The 16,402-nt window shown below is 46.2% G+C and overlaps 1 pseudogene; it reads left to right on the top strand.

Annotated features, from left to right (window-relative positions):
* The first annotated feature begins 205 nt into the window (after positions 1-205).
* On the top strand, positions 206-1,043 carry LOC122903637 (annotated as a pseudogene).
* The last annotated feature ends 15,359 nt before the right edge of the window (positions 1,044-16,402 follow it).

The following is a 16,402-nucleotide window of genomic DNA, read 5'->3' as shown; positions in this document are numbered from 1 at the left end:
GACTGGTGTCTGAAGGCCCCCCGATGGCTTCTGGTTGGAGCTTCGTTGCCCCAGGAAGCGTGTGATTAGAGGATTGGAACTCTCAGCCCCACCCCTGACCTCCAGGGACAAGAGAAGGGTTGGGGATCCTGTTCATCACCAGGGGCCATGATTTAATCAATCGTGTCTAAGGCTTCTTCTCTGAGACAACACCAAACGGCCAAGGATGTGGGTGCCGCGGGAGGGCCCAGAGGACCTGGGGGCTTCCGTGGAGGTTTTGACTGCGGCATCTGAGGCCACTGCCACAGTCATGGAGCTCACTGAGGCAAGGCCAAGGACAAGGAGTAGATCCCCATCACCAAGCCAGGCCACTTGGTCAAGGGCCTGAAGATCAAGTCCCTGGAGGAGATTCTACCTCTTCTCCCTGCCCATCAAGGAATCTGAGATCACTGACATCTTCCTGGGGGCCTTCCTCAAGGACGAGGTTTGGAAGACCGTGCCTGTGCAAAAAGCAGACCCGTGTGGGCCAGCGGACCAGGTTCAAGGCATTTGTAGCCATCAGAGATTCCAATGGACACATCAAGTGCTCCTAGGAGGTAGCCACTGCTGTCCTGTCTCGCCAAGCTTTCCAACATCCTCATGCAGCAAGGCTGCTGGGGGAACAAGACCGGCAAGCCCCACACTGTCCCATGCAAGGTGACCAGCCACTGCGGCTCTGTGCTGGTGTGTCTCATCCCCACCCCCAGAGGCACCGCCGTTGTCTCAGCTCCTGTGCCCAAGAAGCTACTGATAATGGCTGGTATCAGACTGCTACACCTCAGCCAAAGGCTGCACTGCCATCCGGGGACCTTTGCCAAGGATACTTTTGATGCCATCTCCAGGACCTATGGCAATCTCACCCCTGACCTGTGCAAGTGGACGGTGTTCACCAAGTCTCCCTATCAGTAACTCACTGACCATCTTGTGAAGACCCACACCAGAGTCTCTGTGCAGAGGACCCGGGCTCCAGCTGCAGCCACCATGTAGTTTTATACAAGAAAAATAAAGTGAACCAAACTTGTTTTTTTTAAAAAAAATTGTGTCTATGAAATGGAACCTCTATAAAAGCCCTACAGCAGGGTTCAGATAACTTTGGGCAGGTGAATACATCCCAGTGCTGGGAAGGTGGTACATTCCCACTCCATGGGAACAGAAGCTCCTGCAATGGGTTCGTTCTGGACCTCACCCCACATCCTACCTCATCTGGTTGTTTACCTGCATCCGTTCTAATACCCTTTACAATTGAATACCCTTTACAGTGGAATTTTCCTTGAGTTCTATGAGCTTTTATAGTAAATGCTTCAACCTCAGGAAGGGGGTCTGGGAACCCCTAATTTGCAGCCAAGTCAGATAGAAATGTGGGTAAACTGGGGACCCCCTACTTGAGGGTGGTGTCTGAAGTAGGGACCAGGCTCGTGGGACCAAGTCCTTAACCCGTGTAGGCCACACTAACTCCAGGTAGAGCCAGGTTGAATGAAACCACAGGATATCTAGCCGAGGTCCTCAGAGATTCAGAGACTGGCTTGGTGTGGGAAAGCCCTGTGTTTCGTGTCGAAAGGGTTGTGAGGGGGAAATCCAGTTTTCCTTGAACTCTGGAATTTCATCCAGTTCAACCTAATCAGATCATGTAAAAACTGGGAGGAATATGGTAGAAGAGTCAATACACAAAAGGAGACGGTCTCGAAACCCAGGCAAAACCATAGGTGTCTGGACGCGCCATGATTATTTTGCTAAACGTCCCCCATGCTAGCCGATCCCTCCCTCTGAAGCCTCGCTCTCGGCTCCATAAAACGTCAAGAAAAGAAACACCAGTAGTTGTAAGTGTCACAATTCGGTTTTACGTGGCCGTTAACTAACCCCTGGCCGATCGTGGAGTTGGGCTGTCAGTATACTCCACACCTTGTTAAAAAAAAAAAAAAAATCATATAGAAGCTTCTGTGTGAATTCATTGTGAACGCTTGTAACTCCTGAGGGACACTGAGTGGCAGAACAGGGAGGCTGGGTTTCTTAAAATTTCACTAAGGGACTGGTTTCTAACTGAACAACAGCTATCCTAGCTGAGGACAGGGGATGACCACTGAGTACGGGGTACCAGCAGTGAAGACCAAGATAGGAGGTAGGACACTCCTCGCTAAAAATATTCAGATCCATAGAGATCGACAGACTCATCCCAGCAGCAAGCCTAGGAAGGTATTTTTAAAAAATTTATTTTTATTTGCTTTTATTTTTGTTTACCTTATTTATTTTTAAGGTTTTATTCATTTATTTGAAAGAGAGATTCTGGTTGCATGTGGGGACAGGGGCAGAGGGAGAAAATCTTCAAACAGACTCCCTGCTGAGCGCCGAGCCCTACGTGGGGCTCAATCCCGAGACCCTGGGATCACGACCTGAGCAGAAACCAAGAGTCAGACATTCAGGCCACTGAGCCACGCAGGCACGCTGAAGAAAATGTATTTAGATCCATCCTCATGAGGAAACTGCATTCAGAAAGGTTAAGTCACCTGTCTGCAATTACACAGGGGGAAAGAGCCACAGGCACAATCGGAACTGTAAAGGAGGGTTTGGATGATTTGGAGAGCAAATATCAATTGCTATTCATTTAACTATCACTTTAAATCTCAGCGCCCGTTCAGCAACCCTTGGCAAATATTTCTCGTGCCCGAACTCCTTGCCAGATATGAAGCTAGGTGAGTGCAACCATATCTCGTGTCCAGCTGTTAGATTGCTTGATTTGCTATTCACATTTTAAAAGAAGAAAGAGAAAAGCAAAGCAACATCTAAATGAGTAGGAGTAGGAAGGATGCCCCAGTTTATTTCCAGAGCCTGAGCTGCATGCGAAGCCTTCCCAGAATGTTCTGGGTAGGGAGAGTCAGGTGTTTCCTGCCACCCACCTGCTCTCTATGGACAGGCAAGAACAACTCTCCAGGCTAGTAGCGAGACTTATAACTCTTGTTAGTGCACTTTTATAGAACGTGTTTCAGAGGAGTTTCTCGACCCAAGTAGGGCTGCTCCCCATACGGGTGTGCAGACCCAGGCCAGTGGGCTCTCATTAAGGGAGGCAGCATTGCCCAACTCAGGCGCTAAACCAGGTGGAGACACACAGGCTAATTCTCCTGCCTCTCCCCCTACCCTGACCCCCTTTCCTCACACCTACAAAATTATGACCCAGGAACAACTAGGTCTTTACTTGGGGGGAACACCCACAGACTGAAATAGCTTCTCACGCCTAGGGCTCAGCAGCCCCCCGTCCCCCACCCTCAGCCTCCATGCAGGGAAACAGACCAGCTGACTCTGAACTTCCTCTTAGCTGTCTAATTCCCCTTGTAGCATGAGGAAGAAAGACGGTATCTCTCACCACCCAAAGCTATCAATCAATGGCACAAATGCCACTTTCAGTTTTTGATGAGTTTTTCAACGCATATTTTTAGAGATTCATGGTTGTTGTTAATTTGTTTTCTTCCCAAGATTGGACACTCTGATTTTTGCAAAGATGACATCTTCATTTCCGATTATTATTATTTGTGTTCATTATACTCACTAATTAGCATAAAATATAAATTGAATGATAAGATACTCTTTGGGGCTCTATGATACTAACAGCAAAGGCATTATTTGTATTACAGGGCCAGGCATTATTCTAAGTGCTTGACACCAAAATTTTTTTTAAAAAATGACTGACTTGATCCGTACACTCTGTGACTTGGGTTCTCTTCTTATCCCAACTTCACTGATGAGAAAACTGAGCCCAAGGTGATACATCTTATAAATGACAGAGCTGGGATTTGAACCTGGGGAATCTGTCTCCAGACAGATTGTGCAGAATGCTCCGTGAAATATATCAGATGCCGGAAAAGATAGAGGCGTGTGGTCTCACTTAGATATCATTGAAGCAGAGAGTAGGACAGTGACAGTGATGGTAGTTAACAATACTGGAATTGTATACTTTAAATTTGCTAAGAGGGTAGATCTTCATGTAAACGTTCTTATTACATGCACACAATAATAATAATAGTAAAGGGGGTGGGAGGAAACATTGGGAGGTGATGAAGATGTCTTTGACCTTGCTCATAGTGATGATCTCATGGGTGGTTACGTACCTCCAAACTTGCTGAGTCATACACGTTAAATATGTGCAGCTTTTTGCGTGTCCATCATATGCCATAAAGTCACTTTAAAAATAAACACATGCATGGTATTCAAAAAGAGGAGAAGAAAGAAAAATATTACTGGTTGAAAGAGACTTAATTGACATGTCAACTACATGCCACATGGGATCATTTCATGCATTCTGGTTCAGATAATGAACTATGAAGAAACTTAGAAAAAAAATATTGGAACGTGGTTTGGGTATTAACTGAGAGAAACCTGCAGAGAGTGACTGGAACTTTCTGAGGTACATGGCTGGGGGGAACGCAAAATGGCTCAGCCACTTTGGAGAACAGTTTGGCAGTTTCTTATAAAGTTAAAATACACCCATTGTGGGACGCCTGGGTGGCTCAGTGGGTTGAGCCTCTGCCTTTGGCTCAGATCATGATCTCAGAGTCCTGGGATCAAGCCCCACATCAGGCTCTCTGCTCAGCAGGGAGCCTGCTTCCTCCTCTCTCTCTTTCTGCCTGCCTCTCTGCCTACTTGTGATCTCTGTCCGTCAAATAAATAAATAAAATCTTTAAAAAAAAATACACCCACCATATAAACCAGCAACTCTCCTCCTTGGCACTTACCCAAGAGAAATGAACACTATTGTCCACTCCAAAACCTGTGCGTGAGTGTTTATAGTGTCTTGATTCGTAATTGTTGAAACAGAAACTAACAAGATGTCTCTCGACAGAGAAATGAAGACATGACCCGTCCAGCATTCACGCAATGGAAAAACACCCAACAATAAAAAGGAAAAAGTTACTGACATACATGACAATAAGGATAAATCACAAAAGCAGAATGCCAAGCAAACGGGGACACATTCAAAAGGCTGCCTGCTTTATGACTCCAGCTCTGTAAGTCCTAGGAAAGACAGGAAGAGATCACTGGTTCCCAGGACCGGGGGTGAGGTGGGGGGTGCCGACTACAAAAGGTTACAAGGGAACTTTGAGGGATGATGGAAACACACCAGATCTCACTGTCGTGGTGGCCAAATGACCATATGCTTTTGTGCAAACGTGCAGAACTGTACACTGAAAAGAGTGAGTTTTACTGAAGGAAATCGTACTTCAGTGGGAAAAAAGGCATTAAGGAAGTATGGTTCATTTTGTTAGGATGTGAGTACTTCTGCGGTTAGGGATATATACAGAACTGTTTATGGATGAAATGATACCTGAATTTATCTTCTTTTTTTTTTAAGATTTTAAAAATTTATTTATTGAATATATATAGAGAGATCACAAGTAGGCAGAGAGGCAGGCAGAGAGAGGGGGGGAAGCAGGCTCCCTGCTGAGTGGAGACCCCAATGGGGGGCTCGATCCAAGGACCCTGAGATCATGACCTGAGCCGAAGGCAGGCTTTACCCTCTGAGCCACCCAGGTGCCCTTACCTGGATTTATCTTTAAAATAATCCAAAGAACAGGGGCACCTGGCTGGCTCAGTTGGTGGAGTGTGGGGCTCTTGATCTCAGGGTTGTGAGTTTGAGCCCTGCGTGTGGTGTAAAGTTTATTCAACCAAACAATCCAAAAAAAAACCAAAAAAAACCAAAAAACCCTCCAAAGAACAAAGAGGGAGAACTAGACTAAATGAGACTGACAATTGTAGTGTTTGAGGAAGCTGAGGGTTCCTGATGTTCTTTTTTCCCACTCTTGCATATGCTTAACATGGTCATAATAAAAAGGGAAAAATAAATTTAAAAGAAAGAAAAAGTCACCCTATCTGGCTTCACCACTTCCCGTTGAACTTGGACACAGAACTCCCCTCAGTTTCAATCTTCTCGAGATGAAGATGGAAGCAATCTTGCTGTGTATCTCACAAGGTTTCACGATGACCAGATGAATTGAAAAACAGCCCTTGTGTTTGGACAATGACAGAGATACAGTAAACTTTCAATAAATGAAAGTAATCATTATTTTTTAAATTTCATTTTCATTTTTAAGATTTTATTTATTTATCTGAGAGAGTGCAAGAGAGACAGAGTGTGAGCATGAGCAGGGAAGAGGAGCAGAGGGACAGGGAGAAGCAGACTCCCTGCTGAGCGGGGAGCGCGATGAGGGGCTCGATCCCAGGATCCCAAGATCATGACCTGAGCAGAAGGCAGAGGCTTTAACCCAATGAGCCACCCAGGTGCCCCCATTATTATTATTTTTTTAAATTGGGCTCAGGTAGATACAGACATAGCCCATAGACCTGGAGTCAGGGAGGGAAGCAAGAGAACTCAGATTTCCACGGTGCCAGAGAAATTTCTTTGCCGACATAAAGGGGGCTCACCCACTCACTGATTTGGCATCCCCCTCCCTCTCAGCCACTGTGTCCCTAGAAGGAGAGAGCAGTGGGAAAAAATAGAAGAGAGATGTCACTAGTGGCTCAAGTGCCTCTGCTAGGTGGCAAATAATGAAATAATTATGTGACTAGGGTCCATAATTAGCTATCTCTATTGCGGAATGCCATCTAAGAGAAGACGAGAAAAGGAGTCCATTTCCTCAAGTCTCTACTTGTCAAGACTGCTGGTAATAGGGAAGGGAAGGAAACCCTTGCAAATGAGCTTGGGCAAATGTGGGACTGAGAACCTTGTGTGGCCAGACCGGTTGAAGCAAGAACTCATTTCCGACCGTGGGTCCAGGGATTCAGCTGCTAGCATGAGGATCTCTGTCCTTCTCTTTCAGTTCGCTTTTCCCTGGGGGTTGGGGGGAGGCTCATCCCCGACTTCTTCAGGTGGCAGCTCCAAACTGTCCACTACAAGGACAACCAGGTCAAGGGAAGGCTCCTATCTCCGTGTCTGGATAAAATCCCAAGGAATAGCTCTGATTGGCCCTGTTGGGTCACGTGTCCATCCCTTGAGCCAATCACTGCCGTCAGTGAATGGGTTGCTATGATCGTAGTAGCCCGGAGCTACTCTAAAACATTACTCATGCACCAGGGACAGAGCTACGAGGGCCAAGTGGCAGGTATGACATCAGGACAACCATGGGTGCTCACTCCGGCAGTGAGGAGCGCCAGGCGGGTGACAGAGGAGTTCGGGGGATATTGAAGTAGGGAGGACATCTGTGGACCATTGTTCAGAGGGACTCTGAAAGCAGAATCCAGAACAAAGGGATTGCACAGCCCCATGGATCAGTCTGATTATTTGTAGGAACATCTTTACCTCTTTGCAGACTTCTAGCATATCCAGAAAGTGGTCCTTAGTGTGTGCCGTGGGTGCTACTGCTGGCCTTCTGCACCCCTAGCCACTTACTGATACTGCTGGGCACCAACACCCGTCACTCTCCATGGGAAAATTCTTTTTAGTATGAATGTCTTTCAGCTTTTGCAGAAAGACAGGACAGCCAGTGAACTGATGCTTCTGGAAGAAGCCCTTAACCAGTGATGGTAGAGAGTTGGGGTAATGTCCTCACTTTCTCTGTCCTCACTTGGGGTAACTCAGTGTTCCATGCTGTCTCCCCAGAGCCCACAGTGGGATGGAGCCCCCGTCACTCCCAGGGTAACTGACATGATTGTGCCTCATCTAATGACTTCCTTCCCTGTCTGACTTGCATCCCACACCCCCTTCCCACAAGCGTTTCCTAGGATCCCCTCCCACATAAACTTTGACAAGTGAATCCTTGTGTCCCAGTCTGCTTCTGACAGGGTCCAAACGGGGAGGGTTCCCAAACCCGCGGGGCTGAGAGAGATTTGGAAAACATATCTGAGCAGTCTTCAGAGAGGTTTTGAGAGTCAAGCAGATTGGGTTAAGAATCCCAGGAGCAGGAAGGAAAGGAGGGAAGAAGGAAAAATAAGACTAGATAAATAAATAATGAGCCTATTGCCTGGAAATAAAGATCACCGTGTATGTATATTGAATAAGTGAATGAATTAACAACTAAATGAATGAAAAAGTGAAGATTTCCTCCATTTTAGCTTGGGGAGGGATAAAACCGTCTTCTTCTCTGAACATTTCATTTACTTGTTTGTTTGTTTCCTTAGTTATTTATAAAGATTTTGTTTATTTATTTGACAGAGCAAGAGACAGAGAGAGGGGGAACACAGCAAGGGGAGTGATAGAGGGAAAAGCAGGCTTCCCACTGAGCAGGGACCCCCAATGCAGGGCTCGATCCCAGGACCCTGGGATCATGACCTGAGCTGAAGGCAGACGCTTAAGGGCTGAACCACCCAGGTGCCCCTTTCCGAACACTTTAATACCAACAAACAGTTCACAAGAGGAACTTAACAACGTGATGCTAATTTCTTAACATAAAAACACCTCTTGGGGACACGTGAGTGGCTCAGTTGGTTAAGCCACTGCCTTCCGCTTGGATCATGATATCAGGGTCCTGGGATCGAGTCCCAAGTTGGGCTCCTTGCTTGGTGGGGAGCCTGCTTCTCTCTCTGCCTCTGCCTGCTTGTGCTCTCTCTCTGATAAATAAATAAAATCTTTGGGGGGAAAAAAATAACACCTCTTGGAATTCCATTTTTCTCCTCTGTGAAATGGTGGTCAGTAACAAGGAGAATGCCGCCACCTTCCTTGAAGGCACATGGAAGGATAACATGCGTTGAAATATTGTGTAAGATAAAGAACTCTCTGGATAGGAATTTTTGTTGATGTATCTTAGGACAGAGCCATGATGACTCCAACAAGGTTGGAGCAACTTTCTAACTGAGTGGTAACAATGAAACTGTGCCCACCCAGCGCCTGCCACATAGTAACGGCTGAGTTCACAACAGACCAAGCAATGAATGACATCTGCACCACAGGTGGTTCTTACCACATTCATATTCTTAATTGTCCATTACTCTTACCTCCTCCACTCAAGGGATCACCAGACTGCCTGTCCTATTAAAGGTGTTGATACGCACCCAACTTCCTCTTGATTTTCTCCTGTCAAGTTGGAAATGTGGCTCCGTTTTAGGATTCATGAAGACAACCCCCTGCTTTTGCACAAGTCTATTATTATCTATTTCGTGTGCATACATTTTGTTTTCCTTTGGTGGCTAATTGGGGCATGAGATTGAAGACTGGTGCGTGCTGAGGGTCACAGAGGAAAATATAAGGTTGCAGGCTTTGGATGGAAGCTTTTGGGCATAATAATGGGCGAGCCTCATTCCCGGGCAGTGAATGCAGGCAAGTGGATGGCGTAAATGTTTATTTTAAGGGGGGAGTCATTTATTTTTCAGGCAGAAAGTTTACACAGCTTGAGAGAATTATTTGGGAGGAAATGAAGCCCATGGCATATGATGCCACAGGACCTCACCCGCCTCCCCTCTCTCTTTCCCCAGCTCTGAAAGTGAGAAAGCTGACCCTCCTCTCCTGGTCCCCCTACACACCCGCGCGCCCAGGTCTCACCATCGTGGGCTTAGACAATAGACATTTGCACAAACGAAGTTGTTATTGGAAAGGCCTTTGTAGCCTCAGTGGTCCCCACTGAAGGATAATCAAGTTTGGAGGCTATCATGAAGCCAGTCCCCAAAGGACAGAATCAGGAGATGGACCTGAGAACAGAAGCATCAGGCTTCAGAGACAAACACTAGCCTGCACTGTGCCACTCATCTGTGATAGGACCCTGAGCCTCAGTTTCTCCACTTAAAAAGTAGCTGGAGGATGAGACGCTGTCAAGATTCTTCTTAGCTCTAATATGACATTTTAGGCAATGTCATACTGCCTGTGCTTACTCGCAACTCTGCCTAGCTCAAGTCTGTCCCTGTGACTTGTATTCTTCCCTCTGTCCCCTTTCCCTTCTAATTCCTTTCCCCACCCATCATCCCTTTATCCTTTCATTCCAAAGATCCCCAGTGATGCACGCACATGGGCCAGGAGTCTGAAATGAAGTCAGCTCGGATCACTGTTCTTGCTAATCTAGAGGCACAGAGGCACAATGGTGCTGGGATAAACTGGGGATTTGGGCAAGTGATGGAAATGTTCTGCGCCTCAGTTTTCTCATCTGTAAGATGGGGCTAATAGCAGTATCTGACTCCTGGCACTGTTGAGACCATGAAATAAATTGGCCTAGAAAACTCTTGGAGCAGCACCTTAAAAAACCTTAGCTATTTTAGGTATCACCATCATCATTGTTATGGATTTGCCCCCAGTTTTCTCAATTCTCTGTTTTCTCTCTTGAATTTTCCTGGGCCTTTGGAGTCAAGCAGGTCCAGGTTCAAATTCCATCACTTCTGAGTTGTGTGACCTTAAATAAGTCATTTCATTTCCCTGACCCTTAGTTCCCTTTTTTAGACAAAAGAGGTGACCATAATAATTATCCTAATGATAATTCCTTCCTCTGCAAAAGGATATTGTAAAGATTAAATAATAACATGTAGAAAGTTCTGGCACATAGTAGGTCCCCATAAACATGTGTTCTTTTCTTTCTCACATATTTCTGCTCATAAAATTTCTTTTAATTTTGATGACTCCAATTAAAATTTTTTTTAGGTAACAGTTATGCTTGATGTAGGGCTGGAACTCACGACCTCAGGATGATGAGTCCCACACCCCACTAACTGAGCCAACCAGAGGCTCCCTGCATTTAAAAAAATTTTTTTTGATGCCTGGGGGCTCAGTGGGTTAAGCATCTGCTTTTGGCTCAGGTCATGATCCCAGGGTCCTGGAATTGAGCCCCACATCGGGCTCCCAGCTCAGCGGGAAGACTGCTTCTCCCTCTCCCTCTCCCTCTACTTGTGTTCCTGCTCTCGCTGACCTTCTCTCTCTCTCTCTCTCAAATAAATACATAAAATCTTTAAAAATAAATAAATCAAATAAACAAATAAAAAACTGTGATGGTATTTTGTCATGTCATTGATCTCCCCCCCCTGCCCCCCCTCCCCGTGTGTTTTATGCGCTGACAAATATTATTCTGAAGTAGAATCCGGGCTTCCTTAGACTGCCAAAGAGACTGGAAATGTCTCAGGTTTGGCCAGTCCAGAACTTTCTGAAGATAGCTTATTGCTTGTCACACCTGCTTGAAATTTCTCCAGCCTTCAAAGTCTTTCATTGAAAAAAAGAAAATCCTTCATTCAAATCGGTGAGAAAAATGTCTCCTTTTTTTTTTTTTTAAGATCTTAGTTATTCATTTGGCAGAGAGAGAAGCAATGAGAGAGGGAACACAAGCAGGGCAGAGGCAGAGAGAGAAGGAGAAGCGTCTCTCTATATATCTACAGGGTTTTTCTGTGGTTTCCAGGCATCCGGTGGGAGTAAGGGAGACGACTGTACATACAATCTTCTATAATAATATTAAATTTACCAGCTCTTAACCAACTTCAACATTTAAAATCTCACAGCTGTCTTCCCAGGCCTGTAACACAGGTCTACAACATTATTTGTAGTGCAACTATAATCTCCCTATAAATACTTCAATTCATCCCCTCCTGCTGGATATTTAGGTTTTTGGTCTTTTTTTTTTTTTTCCATCCTGCACATGTTAAGTGAATGGAATCAATCCTTTACTCCATGGTTTGTGTCTTCTTGCTGTTCCCCAGGGATTCCAGAAGGTCAGGCGGAGCTGCAGGGACCCTGTAGGGATGCAAAGATCGAATGAATTGAGACTTGGCACGGTGGTCCCCTGTGGGGCTCCCCGCCATGGGTTTGGAAAGGTCTCCCTCACTTTCTGGGCTCATGGGCACCGTGAAAACTGGAAGTCATAAGGAGGTCAAGAGAAGGCATGAGATGATAAGACCGGCTGGGACCTGTTGACTTCCAGAGAATAGAGAAGGGATCATTATTTACTGATAACCTACCATTTCATGGCAGTTAGCAGCGTGCCGTGGGACAGCTCCGGGTCAGTGCCCCCTGATATTAAGTATAATGAAGAGTCTTGCGGCCCCCTGAGGTTGCGTCACACAGGAAGAACAAACATGCACAAACAGGCAGATTTTCTCTTTCTCCCTGAATCACTCTGCCATGTTCCTTTTGCTGTCTGCTACTCAACCCCTCCCACCCCACCAGAAAATTTCCCACCTCCCCAGCTGGCCAATAATCTTTATTTAAAAAACTCACTATTAAAAAAAAAATACTAAGAGGAAAGTCTTGCTATTCCCATTTTAGGAACAAGGCAACTGAGGCTCAGAGAGCTCCCTTAGTCACAGCTAATCGATGTGTCTGTCAAATCCTAGGGCTCCCCCCATGATAGGACTCTGCCCCCTTTGAACTCTGACTTTGACCATGAAGGAGACAACACTGCCTCATCACGCTTCTTTCAAAGGCCAGAGGAACATCTTCTAGACTTTTTTTTTTCTTAAAGATTTTATTTATTTATTTGACACAGAGAGAGAGAGCACGGGCAAGCAGGGGGAAAGGGAGAAGCAGACTTCCGGCTGAGCAGGGAGCCCCATGTGGGGCTCGACCCCAGGATGCTGGGATCAGGGCCCTAGCCAAAAGCAGATGCTTAATTGAGCCACTCAGGCACTCTTCTTCTAGACTTTATTTCTTTCTTTCTTTTTTTAAGATTTGTTTATTTATTTGACAGAGAGAGAGATCACAAGTAGGCGGAGAGGCAGGCAGAGAGAGAAGGGGAAGCAGGCTTCCTGCTGAGCAGAGAGCCCGATGCGGGGCTCGATCCCAGGACCTCGGGATCATGACCTGAGCTAAAAGCACAGGCTTAGCCCACTGAGCCACCCAGGCACCCCTCTTTTAGACTTTCTAAAGAGACTGTTAGCCTGTCCCAGCAAGCCACTCATGTCTACCATGTGTCATGTTAAAAAAGGCCAACAACCTTTGGTAAAAAAAAAAAAAAAAAGGCCAACAACCGGGAGTCTGGGTGGCTCAGTCTGCTAAGCATCCACTCTTGATTTCAGATCAGGTCATGATCTCAGGGTCATGGGATCGAGCCCCACATCAGACGGCATGTGGAATCTCTTTGATGTTCTCTCTCGCCCTCTCCCTCTGCCCCTCCCCTGCTCATGCTCAAATAAATAAATAAATAAATAAATAAAAGCTTTTTAAAAAAAGGCCAATTACATTATCACAGATATACATAAATAATATATATACACATACAATATACATACATATAAACTGTACTTAGTGCCTCCTGAATTCTCCATGTATATATGTGAACATGCATGTGTGTATTCTTTTTGTATATATACATATATGTTCATAATATATTCTTAATCTATATCTATACAAGCACACATATACATACGTATATATGTACATGAAGAACATACATGTGTGTAGTTTGTGTCCACATAGATGTATGTATGAAGAATCAGGTAAAAAACTAAATATGTCATATTCATATATTTATGAAATCTCGTCAGAAACTAAACACAGTTCATATCCTCCCTCTGAAGGAGCTCGGGGACATATCCCTAACACTCCAAAGAGAACTGTTGGAAATTCCAACCATTCTATATCTCAAATTCTCCAGTTGCTTGTGATTTTTTTTTCTCAAAATAATACCGCTGTCATCAAAACAACAACAGCAACATACGTCGTAAAAAGAATGCGATGTGCCTGATGGAGTTCAATGGTCGTGGTCGCTGTCCAGTGAGATGGGAAGGAGCCAGAGGTTAGGGCCACGGAAGGACGGATTGCCCTGAAATGTTTCTGGAATGCCTACCACCGAAAACAGAATTACAAGATACTGGGAGATGTTCCTTGCTTGTGGAAATGCATGTCGACTAGTGTTCAGGTGACGTTGGCTAGATCAAGACCACAGGCAGAGGTTACTCTTGTCTCTGTATGTGCAGACATACTGCTCGTCACCCTAGGCACTTTGGTTCAGAGTGTCCGTCGGACCTTGAAATTCCTGCCAGATCACTGGTGCTTTGCAGGCAGCCCAGTGCCGTACTGGACCACAAGGCAACCGGACTTTCCAGAGAAATACAGGAATTTCAGGCTACCACGGGGATTTCTGTGCATGGGGAGAGGCTTTGGCTTTGTTCTATGTGGCCTCCGAAGCCAGGACTAACGCCAAGAGGTGGGAGCCACGGGGAGGCGGATGGCAAGTGGGATGCCCCTTTTCTCTTCTGCAGCCTTGGCAACGACGTAAATCTTTCTATTCCCTCCTCACCTCCTTTCGACTCCCTTCTCATGATTGTCAAAACCTAGAGCCCGACAGTGGGGAGAAGAAGAAAGCCTGAACCAAAAACCTCCTTTGTGCGTTTGTCATTTTCCTCGATCGTACCTAGTGCCTCTCGGTTTTAATTTTCATGCCATGGGCCTCCCCCTACCCCAGACCCCTGCTAGAATAGGTAAGATTTAAAAGATGGGTGGGGAACGCCTGGTTGGTTCCGTGGGTTTAGGGTCTGCCTTCGGCTCTGGGTGTGATCTCGGGGTCCTGGGATCGAGCCCCACACCGTGTGCTGTGTGTAGTCTGTTTCTCCCCCCTCTCTCTGCTGCTTCCTACTGCTCTCATGCACTCTCTCCCTCTCTAATAAATAAATAAAATCTTTTTAAAAAGCAGTAGGCAGGGGTGCCTTAGTGGCTCAGTGGGTTAAATCTTCTGCCTTCGGCTTGGGTCATGATCCCAGGCTCCTGGGATCGAGCCCCGCATTGGCCTCTCTGCTCGGCAGGGAGCCTGCTGCCTCCTCTCTCTCTGCCTACTTGTGATCTCTGTCTGTCAAATAAATAAATAAAATCTTTAAAAAAAAAAAAAGCAGTACACACTACAAACTGGTAAGGTTGTTAAAAAAAAAATTAAGACTCTCCCCCCATTGCTTTGGGAATGTAAATGGATGCTATCACTTTGTAAAACTGCTTGGAAGTGTCTAATAAAGTTGTTTCTATGCATGCACCGCCCACCCCCAAACTTCCACCCCTCAAAGTAAGCTTTCCCCGCCAAATCACTGCTTCTGTACATGCATGAGAATATTTACAGATTTATTTGCCATAAGCCCAAAAGGTAAATACATCAAATGTCCAGGAGGAACAGAATGGATAAACAGAGTATGGTACACTCATCTGGTGGAATACTATACAGTCATGAAAAATAAGCCACGCTCTCTAACTGCAACCATAGGGCTGAATTCACGAATGTGATAGGACTGAACGAAAGCAGACACAAGAGAGAACATACCCTATGGTTCTACTTATATAAAATTCAAAAATAGGCAACAGCATTGATGGTGATGGCAGAATAGGGGTTGCCTTTATGGGGAGAGAAGCGACTGGGAGGGCATTTATGGGAGCCAGCAATGGTGCAGGAGCTGAGCCCAGTCGCACTTACACAGGCATCTACTTGCAGGAAGTCCCCAGGCTACACATGTAATATTTGAGCCCTTTATTGTATATAAGTTCGGCTTCAAAACAAAGAAAAAGAAAACAACAAATGCATGTTTCCTATGTGATGGAGACATGTGTGTTAATGAGTAAAGCACTTACCAAGAGACCATTAAGAAAAGAACGTTTTCCAGCTGGACCCAGCATCCCGACTACTGCTGGAGCTCTCACTCCCTCATTAAGGTCAGTGATGCCCTCCATGTTCCGGTTCTGATGAGGCCAGTGGGGAAATAATGACCCTTCCACGGCCCCAGTGGCCCTTGCCTGCCACCACCCGCCCCCTTGTCTCAGAGCAGACATTCCAGGCAGTTCCGCTGGAACTCGACGAGTGTCCCCTCCTGGCACGGGACACTTGGCCCGAGAGCCCTTCCTGGTTACTCTGGGCAAGGTTAATTGCTGGTCCCCCTGGCAATAATTACACCCACGGTCGGAACCTGATGCAAAGCAACACATTTCAACATCATGGGCCGGGAGAGGGCAGGGGAGTCACAGAATCTTCCCCACGGAAGCTCCCGGTCCTCGTCGCTGAGGCCAAGCCTCTGAGCCAGTCTGCAGGAAGCACTGAGCCCTCGGGTGAGAGAAGAGGTGTCAGACAGCAAAGACCAGAAGGCCGGGCGCTTCTGCTCAGTTGCCACGAGATCTGTCTACCGGATGGAAACTTCTCAGCTCCGGCATACCTTGCCCATCGCTGGTCATTTCAGGGCTGGTGGGCTGAGAGGAGATCTAGCTTCTCCCCTTCTCCACCAGCTGCTAGGGAAGAGGGGGGACATGTCCGCGATTATTGGTAGCTGTGGCAGTAGTTAGCATCTGCTCGGATTTGCTTCCCAATCTTCTGGATGGACTTCCTTTTGGTGAACGGGCCAGGAATGGATCACGGACGCCGCGTGGGAATGTGGAGTCTCAGGAAGGCCCTTCTCTCTGCTTCTTTGTTGGAAATGTTCCGTATTAACAAGGTTTTAAAAACCCTATCGGTCCCCTAGACGGCCAACATGTAATAAAGAACTTACTGAGCTGGAGGAATAAAAAGCAAAAGCACAAATTAAAGGAAGGCATTTA

This window comes from Neovison vison, chromosome 3, assembly GCF_020171115.1.
Source record: "Neovison vison isolate M4711 chromosome 3, ASM_NN_V1, whole genome shotgun sequence".
NCBI lineage: Eukaryota > Metazoa > Chordata > Mammalia > Carnivora > Mustelidae > Neogale > Neogale vison.
This window is presented reverse-complemented; position numbering and strand designations above follow the sequence as displayed.